This window comes from Salvelinus alpinus, chromosome 4 (genome assembly GCF_045679555.1).
Source record: "Salvelinus alpinus chromosome 4, SLU_Salpinus.1, whole genome shotgun sequence".
NCBI lineage: Eukaryota > Metazoa > Chordata > Actinopteri > Salmoniformes > Salmonidae > Salvelinus > Salvelinus alpinus.
Window position 1 is genome coordinate 81,472,298 of NC_092089.1, and position 18,259 is coordinate 81,490,556.

The window sequence follows — 18,259 nt, forward strand, 5'->3', positions numbered from 1 at the left end:
GGCAAACTGTTGCGGTAAATTTGCGGCAACTTGTGAACTTCTGGAAAACAATTCTGGGAAACTTGTGTCGAACATTCTACTGTTTGCCGCAAATTTGAAGCAAGCTCATATTTTCACTTGCAAATTAGTTGTGGCAAATTGTTGAGGTACATTTTCTCACAGACAAAAAATCTGAAGATACTAAATGTAGTAAATATACTAAACAACATGTATGCAACCGTCTTTAACAGATACAAGTAAATCCAATACATCTTGAAATCATCAGCATGGTAATGAAGAAAATTGCAAAGACTGGATATTTCCCCAAATGAATTGTTTAATCTTTTAATGTAGCTACAATAAAACACTATGGGGATTTTGACCATAGGATGTTTAAAGGGACATCTACAATATTATTTACATGAGCCAAGTGATAACTGAGCAATAGATTAACCATTGGACATTTAAAAGATAATTTACAACATTTTAATAATTAAAACAAAAACAAATATTACTAAGGACGTGGACTAATGACTCATTGCTTAATAACTGTATTTAATTCATAAAGCACTTTTCACAATCCCCAAAATGTAACATTGGTATTTAAAATAAATTGCTGTGATAGAATGAAAGGCTATCAGAACGCGCTTCGGTAGTTGAATGGAAGGCAAATGAGCCACATGCCGTGCTGTAGGCAAAAAACAGGCACAAATGCATTAAAAAAATAAAAATAAAAGTCAATTTAACGGAGCTATAAATAGTGGCTTAAGACTATATTAGATATTTGTAACGTTCGTCGTCTGAAGATGAGGAATCATCGGACCAAAGCGCATCGTTGTAAGTGTTCATGTTAATTTATTAAAACAGAACACTAAACAAAATAACAAAGAGAATGAAAGAAACGAAACAGTCCTGCCTGGTACAGACACAAAGACAGAAAACAACTACCCACAAAACACAGGTGGGAAAAGGCTACCTAAGTATGGTTCTCAATCAGAGACAACGATAGACAGCTGCCTCTGATTGAGAACCACACCCGGCCAAACACACAGAAATAGAAAACATAGAACACAAAACATAGAATGCCCACCCCAACTCACGCCCTGACCAAACCAAAACAGAGACATAAAAAAGGAACTAAGGTCAGGGCTTGACAATATTAGCATTGGAATGAGACACACATGGCTCATCCATCCATTGATCTATTCATTCACAGGAACGCATCTCACACTACATACAAGAGCAAATACATATTCACCATTGTTCAGTGTAAAAAAGACATGCTCGCAACAGTCTTACTGTGGGGGATTCTGTTCCTGGCAGCTGATACAGCATGGTCTGTAGGAATTCCCATGCTGGGGCACAGTGGGAAAGTTGATATCAAACACATAATAGGACTTTAAGCACACATCCAGTGCCTCAAGCAGTGTAGCTTGCTCCAATGCCGGTCTACTAATGACTGTAAACACCTCTGAGCAGTCCCCAAGAGTCAACCCACATGGGTAGGGTCTGGTCTCTGCCTGGTCTCTACCTCTGCCTGGTGCAAGTACTCAACCATGTTGGTCCCAACCTGTTAGCGAAATCATTTGATTTTAGAATATGAGGACTTGTGCAAAGCATGGAGGAACACTGACAATGCCATCACACACCATTTATTTTGTATATTTTATAGCCATTTATATCAATAAACACAATCAATCAAATTCCTGTTTGATGCCTACTTCTTCCATTCATTTGGGGCTGGGGCTCATAGGTTTACTTACACAACAATAAATACGTTTCTAGCAAACCGTTTCATGCGGTTGAATGTTTGTTCATTCGACATGGTGGGATCTTTTTGTGCTTTTAAAAATGTATTATATGATATTGATATAAAAACCATCATATTGGAGTAAACATGGAGACATGCAATGATATGTTCTGTGGGCTTCCCACTACGACTCGGGAAGCATGCAGTTTATTAGGCTACAGATTAAATTGGGGCTCCCGAGTGGCACAGCGGTCTAAGGCACTGTATCTCAATGCAAGAGGCATCACTACATTTCCTCGTTCGAATCTAGGTTCAAACTGGTCCCAGGGACTGTCCCCCAGTCCCTGGTTCGAATCCAATCACATCCAGCTGTAATTGGGAGTCCCGCAGGGCGGTGCACAATTGGCCCAGTGTTGTCCGGGGTAGGCCGTCATTGAAAATAAGAATTTGTTCTTAACTGACTTGCCTCTAGTTAAATAAAGGTTACATTAAAAATATATATACACTACTGTTTGGGGTCACTTAGAAATGTCCTTGTTTTTTAAAGAAAAGCATATGTTTTGTCCATCAAAATAAAACCAAATTGATCAGAAATACAGTGTAGACATTGTTGATGTTATAAATGACTATTGTAGCTGGAAACGGCAGATTTTTTATGGAATATCTACAAAGACAACAGAGGCCCATTATCAGCAACCATCACTACTGTTTTCCAATGGCATGTTGTGTTATTTAATCTAAGTTTATAATTTTAAAAGGTTAATTGATCATTAGAAAACCCTTTTGCAATTATGTTAGCACAGCTGAAAACTGTGGTCCTGATTAAAGAAGCAATAAAACTGGCCTTTAGTTGAGTATCTGGAGCATCAGCATTTGTGGGTTTGATTACAAAAATGGCCAGAAACAAAGAACTTTCTTCTGAAACTTGTTAGTCTATTCTTGTTCTGAGAAATGAAGGCTATTCCATGCGAGAAATTGCCAAGAAACTGAAGATCTCGTACAACGCTGTGTACTACTCATTTCACAGAACAGTGCAAACTGGGACTAACCAGAATAGAAAGAGGAGTGGGAGGCCCCGGTTCACAACTGAGCAAGAGGACAAGTACATTAGAGTGTCTAGTTTGAGAAACAGACAAGTCCTCAACTAGCAGCTTCATTAAATAGTACCAGCAAAACACCAGTCTCAACGTCAACAGTGAAGAGGCAACTCCGGGATGCTGGCCTTCTAGGCAGAGTTCCTCTGTCCATTGTCTGTGTTATTTTGCCCATCTTAATCTTTTATTTTTATTGGCTAGTCTGAGATATGGCTTTTTCTTTGCAGCACAACTCTTTCTAGAAGACCAGCATCCCAGAGTCGCCTCTTCACTGTTGACGTTGAGACTGGTGTTGAATGTGCGAGCTGTTGGCTAGAGGGCATGTTCCAAGACCAGAGTGGGTATTGCTATGTAACGCAATAGTTTGTGACAAAACCATCAGTAGAGAAAATGCGATGGAAACCAATTTAACTTGTTTGTTTTTTTATTCCGTACATGGGAATTTTAACAGCAGGAGTTAGTTTTATGTGGACTTCATCATACGGTGGGAAAATGTGCATATTGTTTTATGCAGATTTTAGAATATTCTCATGAAAATCTGTCGCAGATTGGATGGAAACCTACCTAATGTCTTGAAGTGTGCAGTTATGTTTAACATATTTTGGAATGCTGTTCCTTTCATTCAAGGTTTACAAAATACCATCATCTAAAATCCCCTATCCGCTATTTAAACTTACAGGCTGCAAGTCAGTGAAGGACTTTCTGGTCTCTTTGAAGTTGGGTCTGAATGTCTTCCTGTCTATCTTTGTAGACTGGTGTTGGGAGGACCACTGGCAGAAGTCTTAAAGTGACGTCACCTTGTGTATCTGGAGAGAATTGATTGTTTCAGGCTAAAAATGAATGAGCATCTGAGTCACCACCAGCAACGTCATTTCAAACTATACCTGCACTTCCAAGCGAAGACCTTGGGAATTCTTCTCTCTGGACTGGTGAAGTTTTCATAGAGTATTTTTTCAATACATTTTTTTGTTGGTTTTGGGTCCCCCTGGCGGCTGGGGCCCTAAGCGATTGCTTATGTCGCTTATGCCTGGAGCTGGCCCTGCCTGTAGTTCTCTTCTCTGAAGTCAACATTTCCTCCATTGGTCATTATCTTCTCTCCAGCCTCCCATACCTCTCATTCCTGCTGCTCAGCCCAAAATCCACCGACATCCTAGTTACCCTCTTGTCATTTATTCTCTCCGTTTGCCAGAGGAGTGAATCATGAATCTTCCCCCTCTTCTCTTCTCCTCTTAGCGTGAGCTGTGGTTATGGCCAGATGTTGTTGCAGAAACAGACCATCCATCAGTGTGTTGGGGGAGTCGCTGTAGGATAGGGGTGAGACAGAGACAGTGACCCAGCAAAGATATATCAGAGTTAAACTGATCCACTACTATAGTACAGGACACTGCCGCAGAGGACAGGACAGCAACAGTACAGGACATAGACAGGCAGTTACCCAAAATAGATCCAAAGTGGTTAGGAGTACGGTGCATAATATCACTCTACAATCACTTATTCAGGCCAAATGTGTCAGACTCTCCTTCAATTGCTGTTATCCTCTCAAAATCCATCTAGCTCTTTTTTCTCTGTAACTGCCAATCTCCTTTCATTTCCTCTTGAAGTTATTAAACTCTGGTATAAATCAGATGAAACTCTAGTATGTTTAGAAGATGAACTGAGGCATTTATCATGTCTGGGAGAAGTCTGTAGACTGTTGTCTGGGAGAAGTCTGTAGACTGTCGTCTGGGAGAAAGAAAGAGAGAAAGAGAGAGAGGCTGCCAGATGGATGCTGACAGGCAGAGCAGAGAGAGGTGGAGAGATGGAGGGTGTGTGGGTGGATTTGTGAGTAGTAAGCAATGGGTGTGCTGTGTGATGCCAGACAGACAGACAGACAGACAGACTCTCAGGAACGGAGCACTTGTCCTTTTCATTCGACAACAACTTATACACGCTGCTGCATAATGTTTATAGGGCAGATCTCCCAGCTGGTTTCTCTGGGTTTGAGGGAAGGCAATTCTGCACTTTATTCGACAATTTGTCCTCTGTTTATTAGCCCGTTGTTTACCCATCTACTCTCTTCATGTGGAAAGCCTTGATGACACAGAGGGAGAGAACGGAATGGTTGGTTCTTGTTGTGATGGAAATGTGGTTACATAAAGAACAGAACACAGAGAGAAAAAGAGATGAAGGAAGTAAACAGAGAGAGAGAAAGGAAGAAGGGCCTGATGAGGACAGATTCTATCAAGTCTCTTATAGAGAAGGCGAACAGAGTGAGACATTTGAAATTCTCCTGTAAACACATTAGGGATGGCTTTGTGTTGTGGAGCAGAGATAGAGAAACATTCATCAGAATGCTGTTACCCCGGCACATCCATAAATGTATGAGGCTCACTGGGTGTCAGATTCCATTGGCAGCTTTGAGAGAGAGAGAGAGGGGAGAGAGAGAGAGAGAGAGAGAGAGAGAGAGAGAGAGAGAGAGAGAGAGAGAGAGAGAGAGAGAGAGAGAGAGAGAGAGAGAGAGAGAGAGAGAGAGAGAGAGAGAGAGAGAGAGAGAGAGAGAGAGAGAGAGAGAGAGAGAGAGAGAGAGAGAGAGAGAGAGAGAGAGAGAGAGAGAGAGAGAGAGAGAGAGAGAGAGAGAGAGAGAGAGAGAGAGAGAGAGAGAGAGAGAGAGAGAGAGAGAGATTCTCCTTCCATGTCAACAGAATGCCTGATCACTCACTTCACGGCTCCATGTGTACTTTGCATCATTATATAATGTTATGGACATCAAAAAACCTGATTGATGCAACACATAACTTCATGTTCAGTGGTTCAGTGGAAGTGAAGCAGATCCCAGAGAATCCCTCACCACAGTGTGTATATGATGACCTTTTGGCCTATGTGATGTGTTCAGGACTACAACAGAGTGGTGATGTCGGCTAGTTTGTAGGTAGTCTGTTGTTTGTCCCTGTGTCTTCTGCCACTGCCTCCTCTCCAGCACTCCAAAACATAAAGATGGATGGTGGAAGTCTTCATCTGGTTGGTAGCAAGTGACCAACTCCTCCTCCAGCTCACCTTTCCTCTGAGAAACATGTTTAGTTTATCAGGAATTCATTTCCATGTTTTGTGGTTTGAGAGTTGAGCCCTGTGTGTCTTAGTGTAGAATGGAGACTCACTGGCAAAGAGAAGGTTGCCATTTTCCATCTTCAGACTTTCTTTTTTCTGACAACAACAAAGTCTAGCAAAACCAGTGTAAACCTAGAGAATTTATGCATTTTTCATGAGAACAGGGCTTGTCTCTCCCAGACCCTGTTCTGAATTATAAATAACACACGTCCAGTTAGAGAACTGGAAATCCCTGATATATTAGGCTCGGAACACAATTGAATTAGTTGATTGTTTCCTGGGATTTTGGGGCAATATCCACATTGTTATTGTTTCCATAATTCATCAGCCTCTACTCTCCTTATTGCTTTATTCTCTGGAAGACGCTACCCATCTGTGGGAGGAATAGAAGGACTGGTTTTAGGAAGGGACTGTCTGCTTGGAGCTGTTGGACATATTGGCCCATTGCTATTTTGGAGCCTGTAGTCACTTTTGATAGACTTCTATGAAGAGTGTGTGGTAAGTTCATAACTAATGGTAGTCACTTTAGATAATAGACTTCTATGAAGAGTGTGTGGTAAGTTCATAACTAATGGTAGTCACTTTAGATAATAGACTTCTATGAAGAGTGTGTGGTAAGTTCATAACTAATGGTAGTCACTTTAGATAATAGACTTCTATGAAGAGTGTGTGGTAAGTTCATAACTAATGGTAGTCACTTTAGATAATAGACTTCTATAAAGAGTGTGTGGTAAGTTCATAACTAATGGTAGTCACTTTAGATAATAGACTTCTATGAAGAGTGTGTGGTAAGTTCATAACTAATGGTAGTCACTTTAGATAATAGACTTCTATGAAGAGTGTGTGGTAAGTTCATAACTAATGGTAGTCACTTTAGATAATAGACTTCTATGAAGAGTGTGTGGTAAGTTCATAACTAACAGGGGTCTTTGTGTGTTTAATCCTATCTTGGTTCCTCTCAGGACAGGAATATACTGGGATAGAAATTAAACCGCTAAATTAGAAAAGAGACCAGAAAAGATGTTCAAAAAACTCTGTTATTGGTTCTGAGATGCTGTCTGTCTGAACAGAGTTTTGGAAAATATACATATTATCCATGTTTCTTTTAGGGAGTTTCCTTATGTTCTTCAGTGAGTGAACTCTGGACTATGAAAAGGGAACTCTATGTTTTCATTCCTTCCTTTCATGTGTTGAACTCCTGACTCTGTTAAAAATAGGGAACACATGGTTTGTTCAGGTTCAATAGAATTGTATTTCTCTAGTCTTTGGGAGGTCTTCTCTCTTCTTTGTCTTCAGTTAACAGACATCTGAACTGTTTTGAAAAGGAAACACTGTGGATTCTCTGAATCTTCTCTTCACATAGTGTACTGTAGTCAGTAAAACGCTGGACTTTGATGAGTGTTTGTATACTGCAGTTACAATAGTAGAACTCATGTGTCTGTTGCACAGATCTATGGTCTATCTGGTTTAACACGGCTGCTTGTTGTGTTTCTGTTGTGGTTTATAGATCTATGGTCTATCTGGTTTAACACGGCTGCTTGTTGTGTTTCTGTTGTGGTTTATAGATCTATGGTCTATCTGGTTTAACACGGCTGCTTGTTGTGTTTCTGTTGTGGTTTATAGATCTATGGTCTACCTGGTTTAACACGGCTGCTTGTTGTGTTTCTGTTGTGGTTTATAGATCTATGGTCTACCTGGTTTAACACGGCTGCTTGTTGTGTTTCTGTTGTGGTTTATAGATCTATGGTCTATCTGGTTTAACACGGCTGCTTGTTGTGTTTCTGTTGTGGTTTATAGATCTATGGTCTACCTGGTTTAACACGGCTGCTTGTTGTGTTTCTGTTGTGGTTTATAGATCTATGGTCTATCTGGTTTAACACGGCTGCTTGTTGTGTTTCTGTTGTGGTTTATAGATCTATGGTCTACCTGGTTTAACACGGCTGCTTGTTGTGTTTCTGTTGTGGTTTATAGATCTATGGTCTATCTGGTTTAACACGGCTGCTTGTTGTGTTTCTGTTGTGGTTTATAGATCTATGGTCTATCTGGTTTAACACGGCTGCTTGTTGTGTTTCTGTTGTGGTTTATAGATCTATGGTCTATCTGGTTTAACACGGCTGCTTGTTGTGTTTCTGTTGTGGTTTATAGATCTATGGTCTATCTGGTTTAACACGGCTGCTTGTTGTGTTTCTGTTGTGTTTCAGGACTGAACCCGCTGTCCTTTGACCCGTCCTCCAACAACGATCCCCTGCAGTTCAACGTGCCGCTGGTGTCAGACTGTCCCCTGGAGAACGGAGCTGAGAAGAGCATTAAGAGGAAGCGACCCAGCCTGCTTCCAGGTACTATAGTACTGTCATATTACTGCAGTATATAAGAAGTACATAACACTACACAGCTCTGTCTCCAGGTACAATAGTACTGTCATCTTACTGCAGTATATAAGAGGTACATAACACTACACAGCTCTGCTTCCAGGTACTATAGTACTGTCATATTACTGCAGTATATAAGAAGTACATAACACTACACAGCTCTGTCTCCAGGTACAATAGTACTGTCATATTACTGCAGTATATAAGAGGTACATAACACTACACAGCTCTGCCTCCAGGTACTATAGTACTGTCATATTACTGCAGTATATTAGAAGTACATAACACTACACAGCTCTGTCTCCAGGTACTATAGTACTGTCATATTACTGCAGTATATAAGAAGTACATAACACTACACAGCTCTGTCTCCAGGTACTATAGTACTGTCATATTACTGCAGTTGTCAAGGAGTGCGTAACTGGTGGCATGGAAGTCAAACGCAGGAGAGCAGAACTTGGTAAATAGCCGGAGCCGTTTAATGTACAAAACTACCGGCATACAAAAATAACAAAAACACATGGGCACAAAACCCTGATCGCACCAGTCATATAAAGCACACGTACTGAAAATAAACAATTCCCGACAAGGACATGGGGGAAACAGAGGGAACATATACAACATGTAATTAGGGAATTGAAACCAGGTGAGTGCGACAACCAGACAAAACAAATGGAACAGGAAAAATAGATCGATGATGGCTAGAAGACCGGTGACATCGACTGCCGAACACCGCCCGAACAAGGAGAGGAACCGACTTTGGCAGAAGTCGTGACAGTACCCCCCCTTGACGCGCGGCTCCAGCAGCGCGCTGACACCGGCCTCTGGGACGACCCGGAGGACAACGCGCAGGGCGATCCGGGCGGAGAAGGTGGAAATCCCGCAGCATAGAAGGGTCCAACATGTCCTACTCCGGAACCCAGCATCTCTCCTCCGGACTGTACCCCTCCCAGTCCACGAGGTATTGAAGGCCCCTTGCCCGACGTCTCGAATCCAGGATGGATCAAACTGAGTACGCCGGGGCCCCCTCGATGTCCAGAGGGGGCGGAGGAACCTCCCGCACCTCAGCTTCCTGGAGCGGACCAGCCACCACCGGCCTGAGGAGAGACACATGGAACGAGGGGTTAATGCGGTAATCAGGAGGAAGCTGTAACCTATAACATACCTCGTTCACTCTCCTCAGGACTTTAAATGGCCCCACAAACCGCGGACCATGCTTCCGACAGGGCAGGCGGAGGGGCAGGTTCCGGGTCAAGAGCAGACCCGGTCCCCCGGGGCGAACACCGGGACCTCATTGCGGTGACGGTCTGCGCCCACTTTCTGGCGCAGCACGGCGTGCTGAAGATGGACATGGGCGGAACAAGTCATCCACCGCAGGAGCTTCGGTCTGACTCTGATGCCAAGGAGCCAGAACCGGCTGATACCCCAACACACACTGAAAGGGAGAGAGGTTAGTGGAGGAGTGGCGGAGCGAGTTCTGGGCCATCTCTGCCCAAGGCACGAACGCTGTCCACTCCCCCGGCCGGTCCTAGCAATAAGACCTCAGAAACCTACCCACATCCTGGTTAACTCTTTCCACCTGCCCGTTACTCTCGGGGTGAAAACCTGAGGTAAGGCTGACTGAGACCCCCAGACGTTCCATGAACGCCTTCCAGACCCTTATACCAAGTGCACCTGCTCCTGCTGACTCCATAGCTGGTCGGGAATTCTGTCAAGGGATGAGTAACTGGTGGCATGGAAGTCAAACGCAGGAGAGCAGAACTTGGTAAATAGCCGGAGCCATTTAATACAGAGAGGTGTTGCTGTATGTTTTCTGCTGTCTTGGTGACCTTAATTGGTCAGGATTAATTGTCAGTGTTATTGAACCACTCTTCCTAGAGAGTTTCAGTTCTCACTAATTAATATGTTACATTTCATGTTATTGCTATGCGTCATTACCAACCCAAAACTAGACATCAGCTGTCAGAGCAGCTTACCGATCATTGTACCTGTACACCGTCCATCTGTAAATAGCACACCCAACTACCTCATCCCCATATTGTAATATTTTTTTTGTTGCTCTTTTGTACCCCAGTATCTCTACCTGCAAATCATCATCTGCACATCTATCACTCCAGTGTAATGCAAATTTATTTATTTTGCCACTATGGCTTATTTATTGCCTACCTCCCTAATCTTACTACATTTGCACACACTGTACATCGATTTTTCTATTGTGTTATTGACTGTACGTTTGTTTATCCCATGTGTAGCTCTGTGTTGTTGTTTTTGTCGCACTGCATTGCTTTATCTTGGCCAGGTCGCAATTGTAAATGAGAACTTGTTCTCAATTGGCCTACCTGGTTAAATAAAGGTGAAATAAAAATAAAATAAAGACAGGAATACCTTAAGTAGGTTTAGATTGATGGAGGTACAAAGGACATGTTCAATGTGAGAATAAAAAGATAGTGACTAATATAAGTATGGTGAATTTAAGAACATCCTTATCACGTTAAAACCTCACGCTGTGCGCTGGTTTAGACGTGAGTCACACCTCACAAACCATCAAGAGTGGCTCTGTCTAGGTGCACCTGCTTAGCAACAGAACATTAGATAATGATGACTTATCATTAACGACAGCGCCGGGGTCCCTCAGCCTTTCAGAACACTGCCATTATATCTATTATTGCTGTGTTACATTAATCTGCTCCCTAATGAAAACCTGTTAAATGGGGACAATCTGCTGCATCTGGAGCTGGGTACATTTAGTGGCTTTAATGTTCTCTAGCATCACAAGAACCAGTCCAGTCCTCCAGCTCTCTGAGAAGATGGAGCACGGACTAATTAGCAGCCATGTGGATTTACCCTCGTTAAGGAATTCTAATGGATATATTCATCTCGTTAGATGCAGAAACACGCACACTCAGCATCACCGTTCCTCTGGTGATGGGGGGGTGTGGGGATAAGGTATGCAGTGAGAGATTCCCAAGACGCAAACAGTGATGTTTAAAGGATGTTTACTCCATGTCCAAAAGTTTAAACCACTAAACTTCTAAATGTCTCAAAATAGAAGCAGAGATTTGTGTATAGTTTTGCCTTGTAAAGTTGAGAATGGATTCCTCCTCTTCTCTGAGTCTATGTAAGGAAATCTTGCTTTTTAAATGTCAAGTAAGCTGAGCCACAGGGTGCCATGCTGCATGGCTATTCTTCAAACTGTCTTTAAATAACCAACCAAAGACCAAGATGGTAAAGGGCTTCTTATACTGTATATAGCTGGATGACGAAAATTGCATAGGCCTACTTATATTATATAGCTGTAGGGATGACCGAGATAGTACAGTGTATAGGCCTTTTTGATCAAGTCAAATGACATTTTATTTGTCACATCCGCCGAATACAACAGGTGTAGACTTTACCGTGAAATGCTTACTTACGAGCCCTTTCCCAACAATGGACAGTTAAAAACCCCATAAAATTGGCAAAAAATAAAAAAGGAAATAGAAACAAAATAAAATAAAATAACAATAACAAGGCTATATGCCAGGAGTACCGGTACCGAGTCAATGTGCAGGTGTACATCGCAGTTGAGGTAACTGAGGTGATATTTACATGTAGGCAAGGGTAAAAGTGACTAGGCAATCAGGATAGATCAGAATGGACAACTTTGATGAACTTTGACACAAAAAAATCCTCATGAGGGGCCGCAGTTGCTCGCGCTTCCGAACACCCCCCCCCCCCACACACACACTGCGAGCAAAACATTTTAGTGGCGCCTCTCTTGACAGTGGAGAGAACAATTATAGGTTTTAGAGTTAATTTAGTGCAATTCCTCACATTTTGCAATGGGGTGTAGATAAAATGTTGCAGTTTTAAAACAAGTTTGCTGCAATTCTACACATTTTACAATGGGACAGAGAGAAGATTTAGCAATTTTAAAACTAAATTCATGCAATTCTATTCCTTTTTACCATGAGATGGAGAGAAATGTTTGCAGTTTTTTACATGATATCTGAATGAGACTGACTAGCAAAATCAGTGGGGGCCTCCCGGTTGGTAATTCAAACATTATAACGAGTTTAGATCATTTTGCGGCCAGCTAACTTAGCAATCCCAAAAATAAAAAGCTGACATGACAACAGAGTAGCAGCAGCGTATGTGAAGAGTGTGAAAGTGTGTGAAAGTGTGTCTATGTGTGAGTGTATGTGTAGCCTAGCGGCCGGTAGCCTAGCAGTAACCGAAAGGTTGCTGGTTGAAATCCCCAAACTGACTAGGTGAAAAATCTGTCAATGTGCCCTTGAGCAAGGCAATTAACCCTAATTGCTCCTGTATGAGAATGTCACCCAAAAAAATGAAAATAAATGTGTGAGCGTGTGTGCATATGCGTGTGTTTTGTGAGTATGTGGGTAGAGTTCAGTGAGTGTGCATAGAGCCGGGTGCAAATAAAAAGGGGGTCAAGCAAATTGTCCGGGAGGCCATTTGATTAACTGTTCAGCAGTGTTATGGCTTGCTTAAAAGCTGTTCAGGAGCCTTTTGGTCCCAGACTTGGCGCTCCAGTACTGCTTACCATATGGTAACAGAGAGAACGATCTATGACTTGGGTGGCTGGAGTCTTTGAATATGTTTAGGGCCTTCCTCTGACACCGCCTGGTATAGAGGGCCTGGATGACAGTGAGCTCGGTCCCAGTGATGTACTGGGCTGTACACACTACCCTCTGCAGCACCTTGCGGTCAGATGCCAAACAGTTGCCATACTAAGCGGTGATGCAGCCAGTCAAGATGCTCTCATTGATGCAACTGTTAAACTTTTTGAGAATCTGAGGGCCCATGCCAAATCTGTTTAGCCTCCTGAGTGAGAAGAGACGTTGTTGTGCCCTCTTCACGACTGTGTTGGTGTGTTTGGACCATGATCATTCCTTTGTGATGTGGATACTGAGGAACTTGAAGCTCTTGACCCGCTCCACTACAGCCCCGTCAATGTGAATGGGGGCGTACTCGGATACAGAGGATAAGCTCCTCTTTTCATACAATCAAAATGAACAACTTTGAGAACAGTAGGACACCTACTGTATTTTTAGGGAAGTGACGTTACTTCATTGCTAGACAGTTTCTCTCAGGCTTCCTGTTATTGGGAGTATCCTTTGACATGGGATAAATCCAACTGTTGGAGACTTGTTATGGTTTCCATGTAGATTGATGCTGAAACCCTGGGCTTGTGTTGAATGAGTTTCAACCCCCTACAGTACTGTAACGAGGGTGTTGCCCTGACAACAATATTGAATTGAAACATCTGCTACTCAAAAGCCATACCTATCTTAGGCCTTTTACAACAGCATGTTCATAGTCTGAATAAAACGTTTTTGAAATGAATTAAATCCATAATTAAATGGGTAAAAATAAGTTGGTTATTGTCACTGACACTACAAATAGCAGAGGGAATGGTTCACCTTCTCCATCCCAATCCCACGTGCATTAACCTTTAGCGAGTGCTAGCAGAGCTGTGCTGAATAAATACTATTGATTCCCAGGGTGTGGATGGTAAGTGCAGTAGAATGATACAGCAGCAGCAGTGCTGTTCTCTTCTGGTATTGAGACAGGTGAATACAATAGATTGACCAGTCATGAGAAAAATGCCTGTCATGATCAATGCTCTCCTGGGCTCCGTCTTATTGAAACCTCCACCTGGATATTACGCTTCTCTTATCTATAAAACATTCCCTCTGATTGTGGAACTCTCCGACCCCAGCCTTTCTTCTCCTCCACCTGTACCAGTGATGGATTCATTAAGGGGAGAAACAGGGCTCCTTCCCTCCTCCTTCTCTTTAATCCCTCTCCTTCCATCTCCTGTTCAGTCCCATCAGTGCTTTCTTCTTCCTCTCAGTTCTTTCCATCCCTCCTCTCACTTCTCTCCATCCTGAATACATGAATATGGGATTTGAAGAACTCAAAGTGCCATTGGACACAGACTTCCCTCTGAATAAACCAAATGACTCCTGTCCTTTCTAAACCTGGTTTCAGTACTTTGTGTACAGTACGTTTTTCGAAAGTTAAAGCATTAACTAGCTAGCAACTGTGCATTTTACACTATGTAAGCCTAAAGCTAACGCTACCTGTTACATTCTATCTGAGAGGAGAGGCAAAGATAGGGTCTCGTATCACAGTGTATTTTCTACTAGAACAGAGGAGACAGCTGTCTGTGTTTTCAGCCATCCAGACACAACACACTGGAGGAAAAATAAAAGAACAGCTACCAGGTACAGTCCTGACTCTCACTCTCTGCTTGGCTGTAGTCCACAGTACCAAGAGGCTTGTGGGAGGATCTGAATCCCACTTGGGACATTTGTACTGTACATTATGTTCCATTCAACATTAAACACACACTCCCAGTCCCAGTTCACTACCAGATACACTGGTATCAATTAGACCACTCAAGCCCAGCTGTTTTTGGTTTAAAACGAGTAAAGAAATAGAGAGAAAAGGAGAGAAGAAAGTGAGAAACTCTATATAAACTTTTAACATAATATATCCCTTTCCAGACCCCCTCGGCTCTGGCACTAATTCACCACTTCCTTCTAGCCAGGGACTATTACTGTTGCCTAGAAGGCAGTCTGAGATTTAAAGGATCACAGAGTTTCTATTTACAATCCGAATGTTCTTCATTAGAGACCCAGTGCTGTCAAAAACGCGATTTTCCTGTGTTTTATATATATTTCCACACAAGGTTGGAATAATGCTGTGAAATTTACACAAACTTAGACAAACTTGTGTAAATATTTGTATGAACATAATAAGATTCAACAACTGAGACATAAACTGAACAAGTTCCACAGACATGTGACTAACAGAAATGGAATAATGTGTCCCGGAACAAAGGGGGAGTCAAAATCAAAAGTAACAGTCAGTATCTGGTGTGACCACCAGCTGCATTAAGTACTGCAGTGCATCTCCTCCTCATGGACTGCACCAGATTTGCCAGTTCTTGCTGTGAGATGTTACCCCACTCTTCCACCAAGGCACCTGCAAGTTCCCAGACATTTCTGGGTGGAATGGCCCTAGCCCTCACCGTCCGACCCAACAGGTCCCAGGCATGCTCAATGGCATTGAGATCCGGTCTCTTCGCTGGCCATGGCAGAACACTGACATTCCTGTCTTGCAGGAAATCACGAGCAGTATGGCTGGTGGCATTGTCATGCTGGAGGGTCATGTCAGGATGAGCCTGCAGGAAGGGTTCCATATGAGGGAGGAGGATGTCTTCCCTGTAACGCACAGCGTTGAGATTGCTTGCAATGACAACAAGCTCAGTCCAATGATGCTGTGACACACCGCCCCAGACCATGACGGACCCTCCACCTCCAAATTGATCCCGCTCCAGAGTACAGGCCTCGGTGTAATGCTCATTCCTTCGACAATAAACGCGAATTCGACCATCACCCCTGGTGAGACAAAACCGCGACTCATCAGTGAAGAGCATTTTTTGCCAGTCCTGTCTGGTCCAGCGACGGTGGGTTTGTGCCCATAGGCGAGGTTGTTGTCGGTGATATCTGGTGAGGACCTGCCTTACAACAGGCCTACAAGCCCTCAGTCTAGCCTCTCTCAGCCTATTGCGGACAGTCTGAGCACTGATGGAGGGATTGTGCGTTCCTGGTGTAACTCGGGCAGTTGTTGTTGCCATCCTGTACCGGTCCCGCAGGTGTGATGTTCGGATATACCAATCCTGTGCAGGTGTTGTTACACGTGGTCTGCCACTGTGAGGATGATTAGCTGTCCGTATTGTCTCCCTGTAGCGCTGTCTTAGGCGTCTCACAGTACGGACTTTGCAATTTATTGCCCTGGCCACATCTTCAGTCCTCATGCCTCCTTGCAGCATGCCTAAGGCACGTTCACGCAGATGAGCAGGGACCCTAGGCATCTTTCTTTTGGTGTTTTTCAGAGTCAGTAGAAAGGCCTCTTTAGTGTCCTAAGTTTTCATAACTGTGACCTTAATTGCCTACCGTCTGTAAGCTGTAAGTGTCTTAACGACCGTTCTACAGGTGCATGTTCATTAATTGTTTATGGTTCATTGAACAAGCATGGGAAACAGTGTTTAAACCCTTTACAATGAAGATCTGTGAAGTTATTTGGATTTTTACGAATTATCTTTGAAAGACAGGGTCCTGAAAAAGGGATTTTTCTTTTTTGGTGAGTTTATTATGATAATTCCCTTTCAGTGTAAAAGCTGTTTAGGTGGAAGGGTGTTTTTGCCTGCCTTTGCCTGATATTACCAGGTGGTAAATTCGTTTCTTACTATTGCTCTTGCTAAGAATGTCACGCTGGTATAAAGGATTTGGAGACAGGTGCAGGAATACACAGTAGGGTTTTTTAATACACCCAAAACAAACGTATACAAAACACTGGGCTGTACCCAAACAAAAGAGCGAGGGTAACCCTCGTTGAACGACACTGGACGATACCCGTAATACACAATATACAGTATGAAGCACGCAGCATAACAGCTGCACCAACGCATAGGTACTCACACCACCAACGGACATGGGAACAATAACCGACAAAGACAGAGGGAACAGAGGGCACGTATATAACATACTAATTTTGGGGAAATGGGAACCAAGTGTGTGTAATCAGACAAGACAGTCCGGGGTTGATGATAATGAATCCCATTCAGTGAAGCCTAGAAAGCAGGTGACGTAGACCTCCAGAACTGGTGAACAGAATTATTTATTTTTTACCATTTTGATTGAAAAAAATCACTGTAAAGTTGTTACGCAGAAATTATTTGATATTGCGATAAAAACAGCTGCATTTGGCCTTTAAGAGTGCGGCAGACTGTAGAATTTACACCTCTGTGTCTGAGACGGCACCCAAACATCAGAGGAATAACAGTCTCTCTGATAGGCCAGCTGTAAATAACACTCTCTCTGATAGGCCTCCCGGCTGGCCTGTTGAATTATGCATCTCACATCTCTACCTTTGTGCCTAAGTGGACCAAACTGTGGCTGAAGTCTCAGTGCAACAGGATAGACCCCGGGCTCTCTGTGTCCTCGTTTGAATCAAAGCCCAGAGCTTTCTGAGGGCCAGCGCTGGCCCCACTGTCACCTCCATTATGATATCAGCTCTAATTGGAAATGACATTTACAAAAGGAAGCCTTTCACTGGTACAGGAGGAAGACAAGGAGCTATGCTGAACTATTAACCCTGTCTGTATTACCACTCTGTATTACTACTGTAGTCTCTGTATTACTACTGTAGTCTCTGTATTACCACTGTAGTCTCTGTATTACTACTGTAGTCTCTGTATTACTACTGTAGTCTCTGTATTACCACTGTAGTCTCTGTATTACTAATGTAGTCTCTATATTACTACTGTAGTATCTGTATTACTACTCTAGTCTATGTCTGTATTACTACTGTAGTCTCTGGCTGTATTGCTACTGTAGTCTCTATTACTACTGTAGTCTCTGTATTACTACTGTAGTTGTAAGGGGTGCGTAACCGGTGGCAGGGAAGTCAGACGCAGGAGAGCAGAACTAGGTAATAGCCGGAGCAGTTTAATTGCAAAACCAACGGCATCAAGAATAACATGACTTGGGTACAAAACCCATCACGCAGCAGTCAACATGTGCACAAGCACTTACAATAAAAAATACCACACAAAGACATGGGGTGAACAGAGGGTTAAATACACAACACATAATGAGGGAATGAAAACCAGGTGTGTGGGAAAACTAGACAAAACAAATGGAAAATGAAAAATGGATCGGCGATGGCTAGAAGACCGGTGACGTCAACCGCCGAACACCGCCCGAACAAGGAGAGGAACCGACTTCGGAAGAAGTCGTGACAGTAGTCTCTGTATTACAACTATAGTCTCTGTCTGTATTACTACTGTAGGCTCTGGCTGTATTGCTACTGTAGTCTCTATTACTACTGTAGTCTCTGTATTACTACTATAGTCTCTGTGTAACGGGTTTCGTCCTCTTCGTCTGACGAGGAGTAGCAAGGATCGGACC

General features: G+C 43.0%; 1 pseudogene; it reads left to right on the forward strand.

The window, feature by feature from the left end:
• LOC139574526 (ecto-NOX disulfide-thiol exchanger 2-like) overlaps nucleotides 1-18,259 on the forward strand; it is a 395,743-nt pseudogene that overhangs the window by 125,916 nt on the left and 251,568 nt on the right.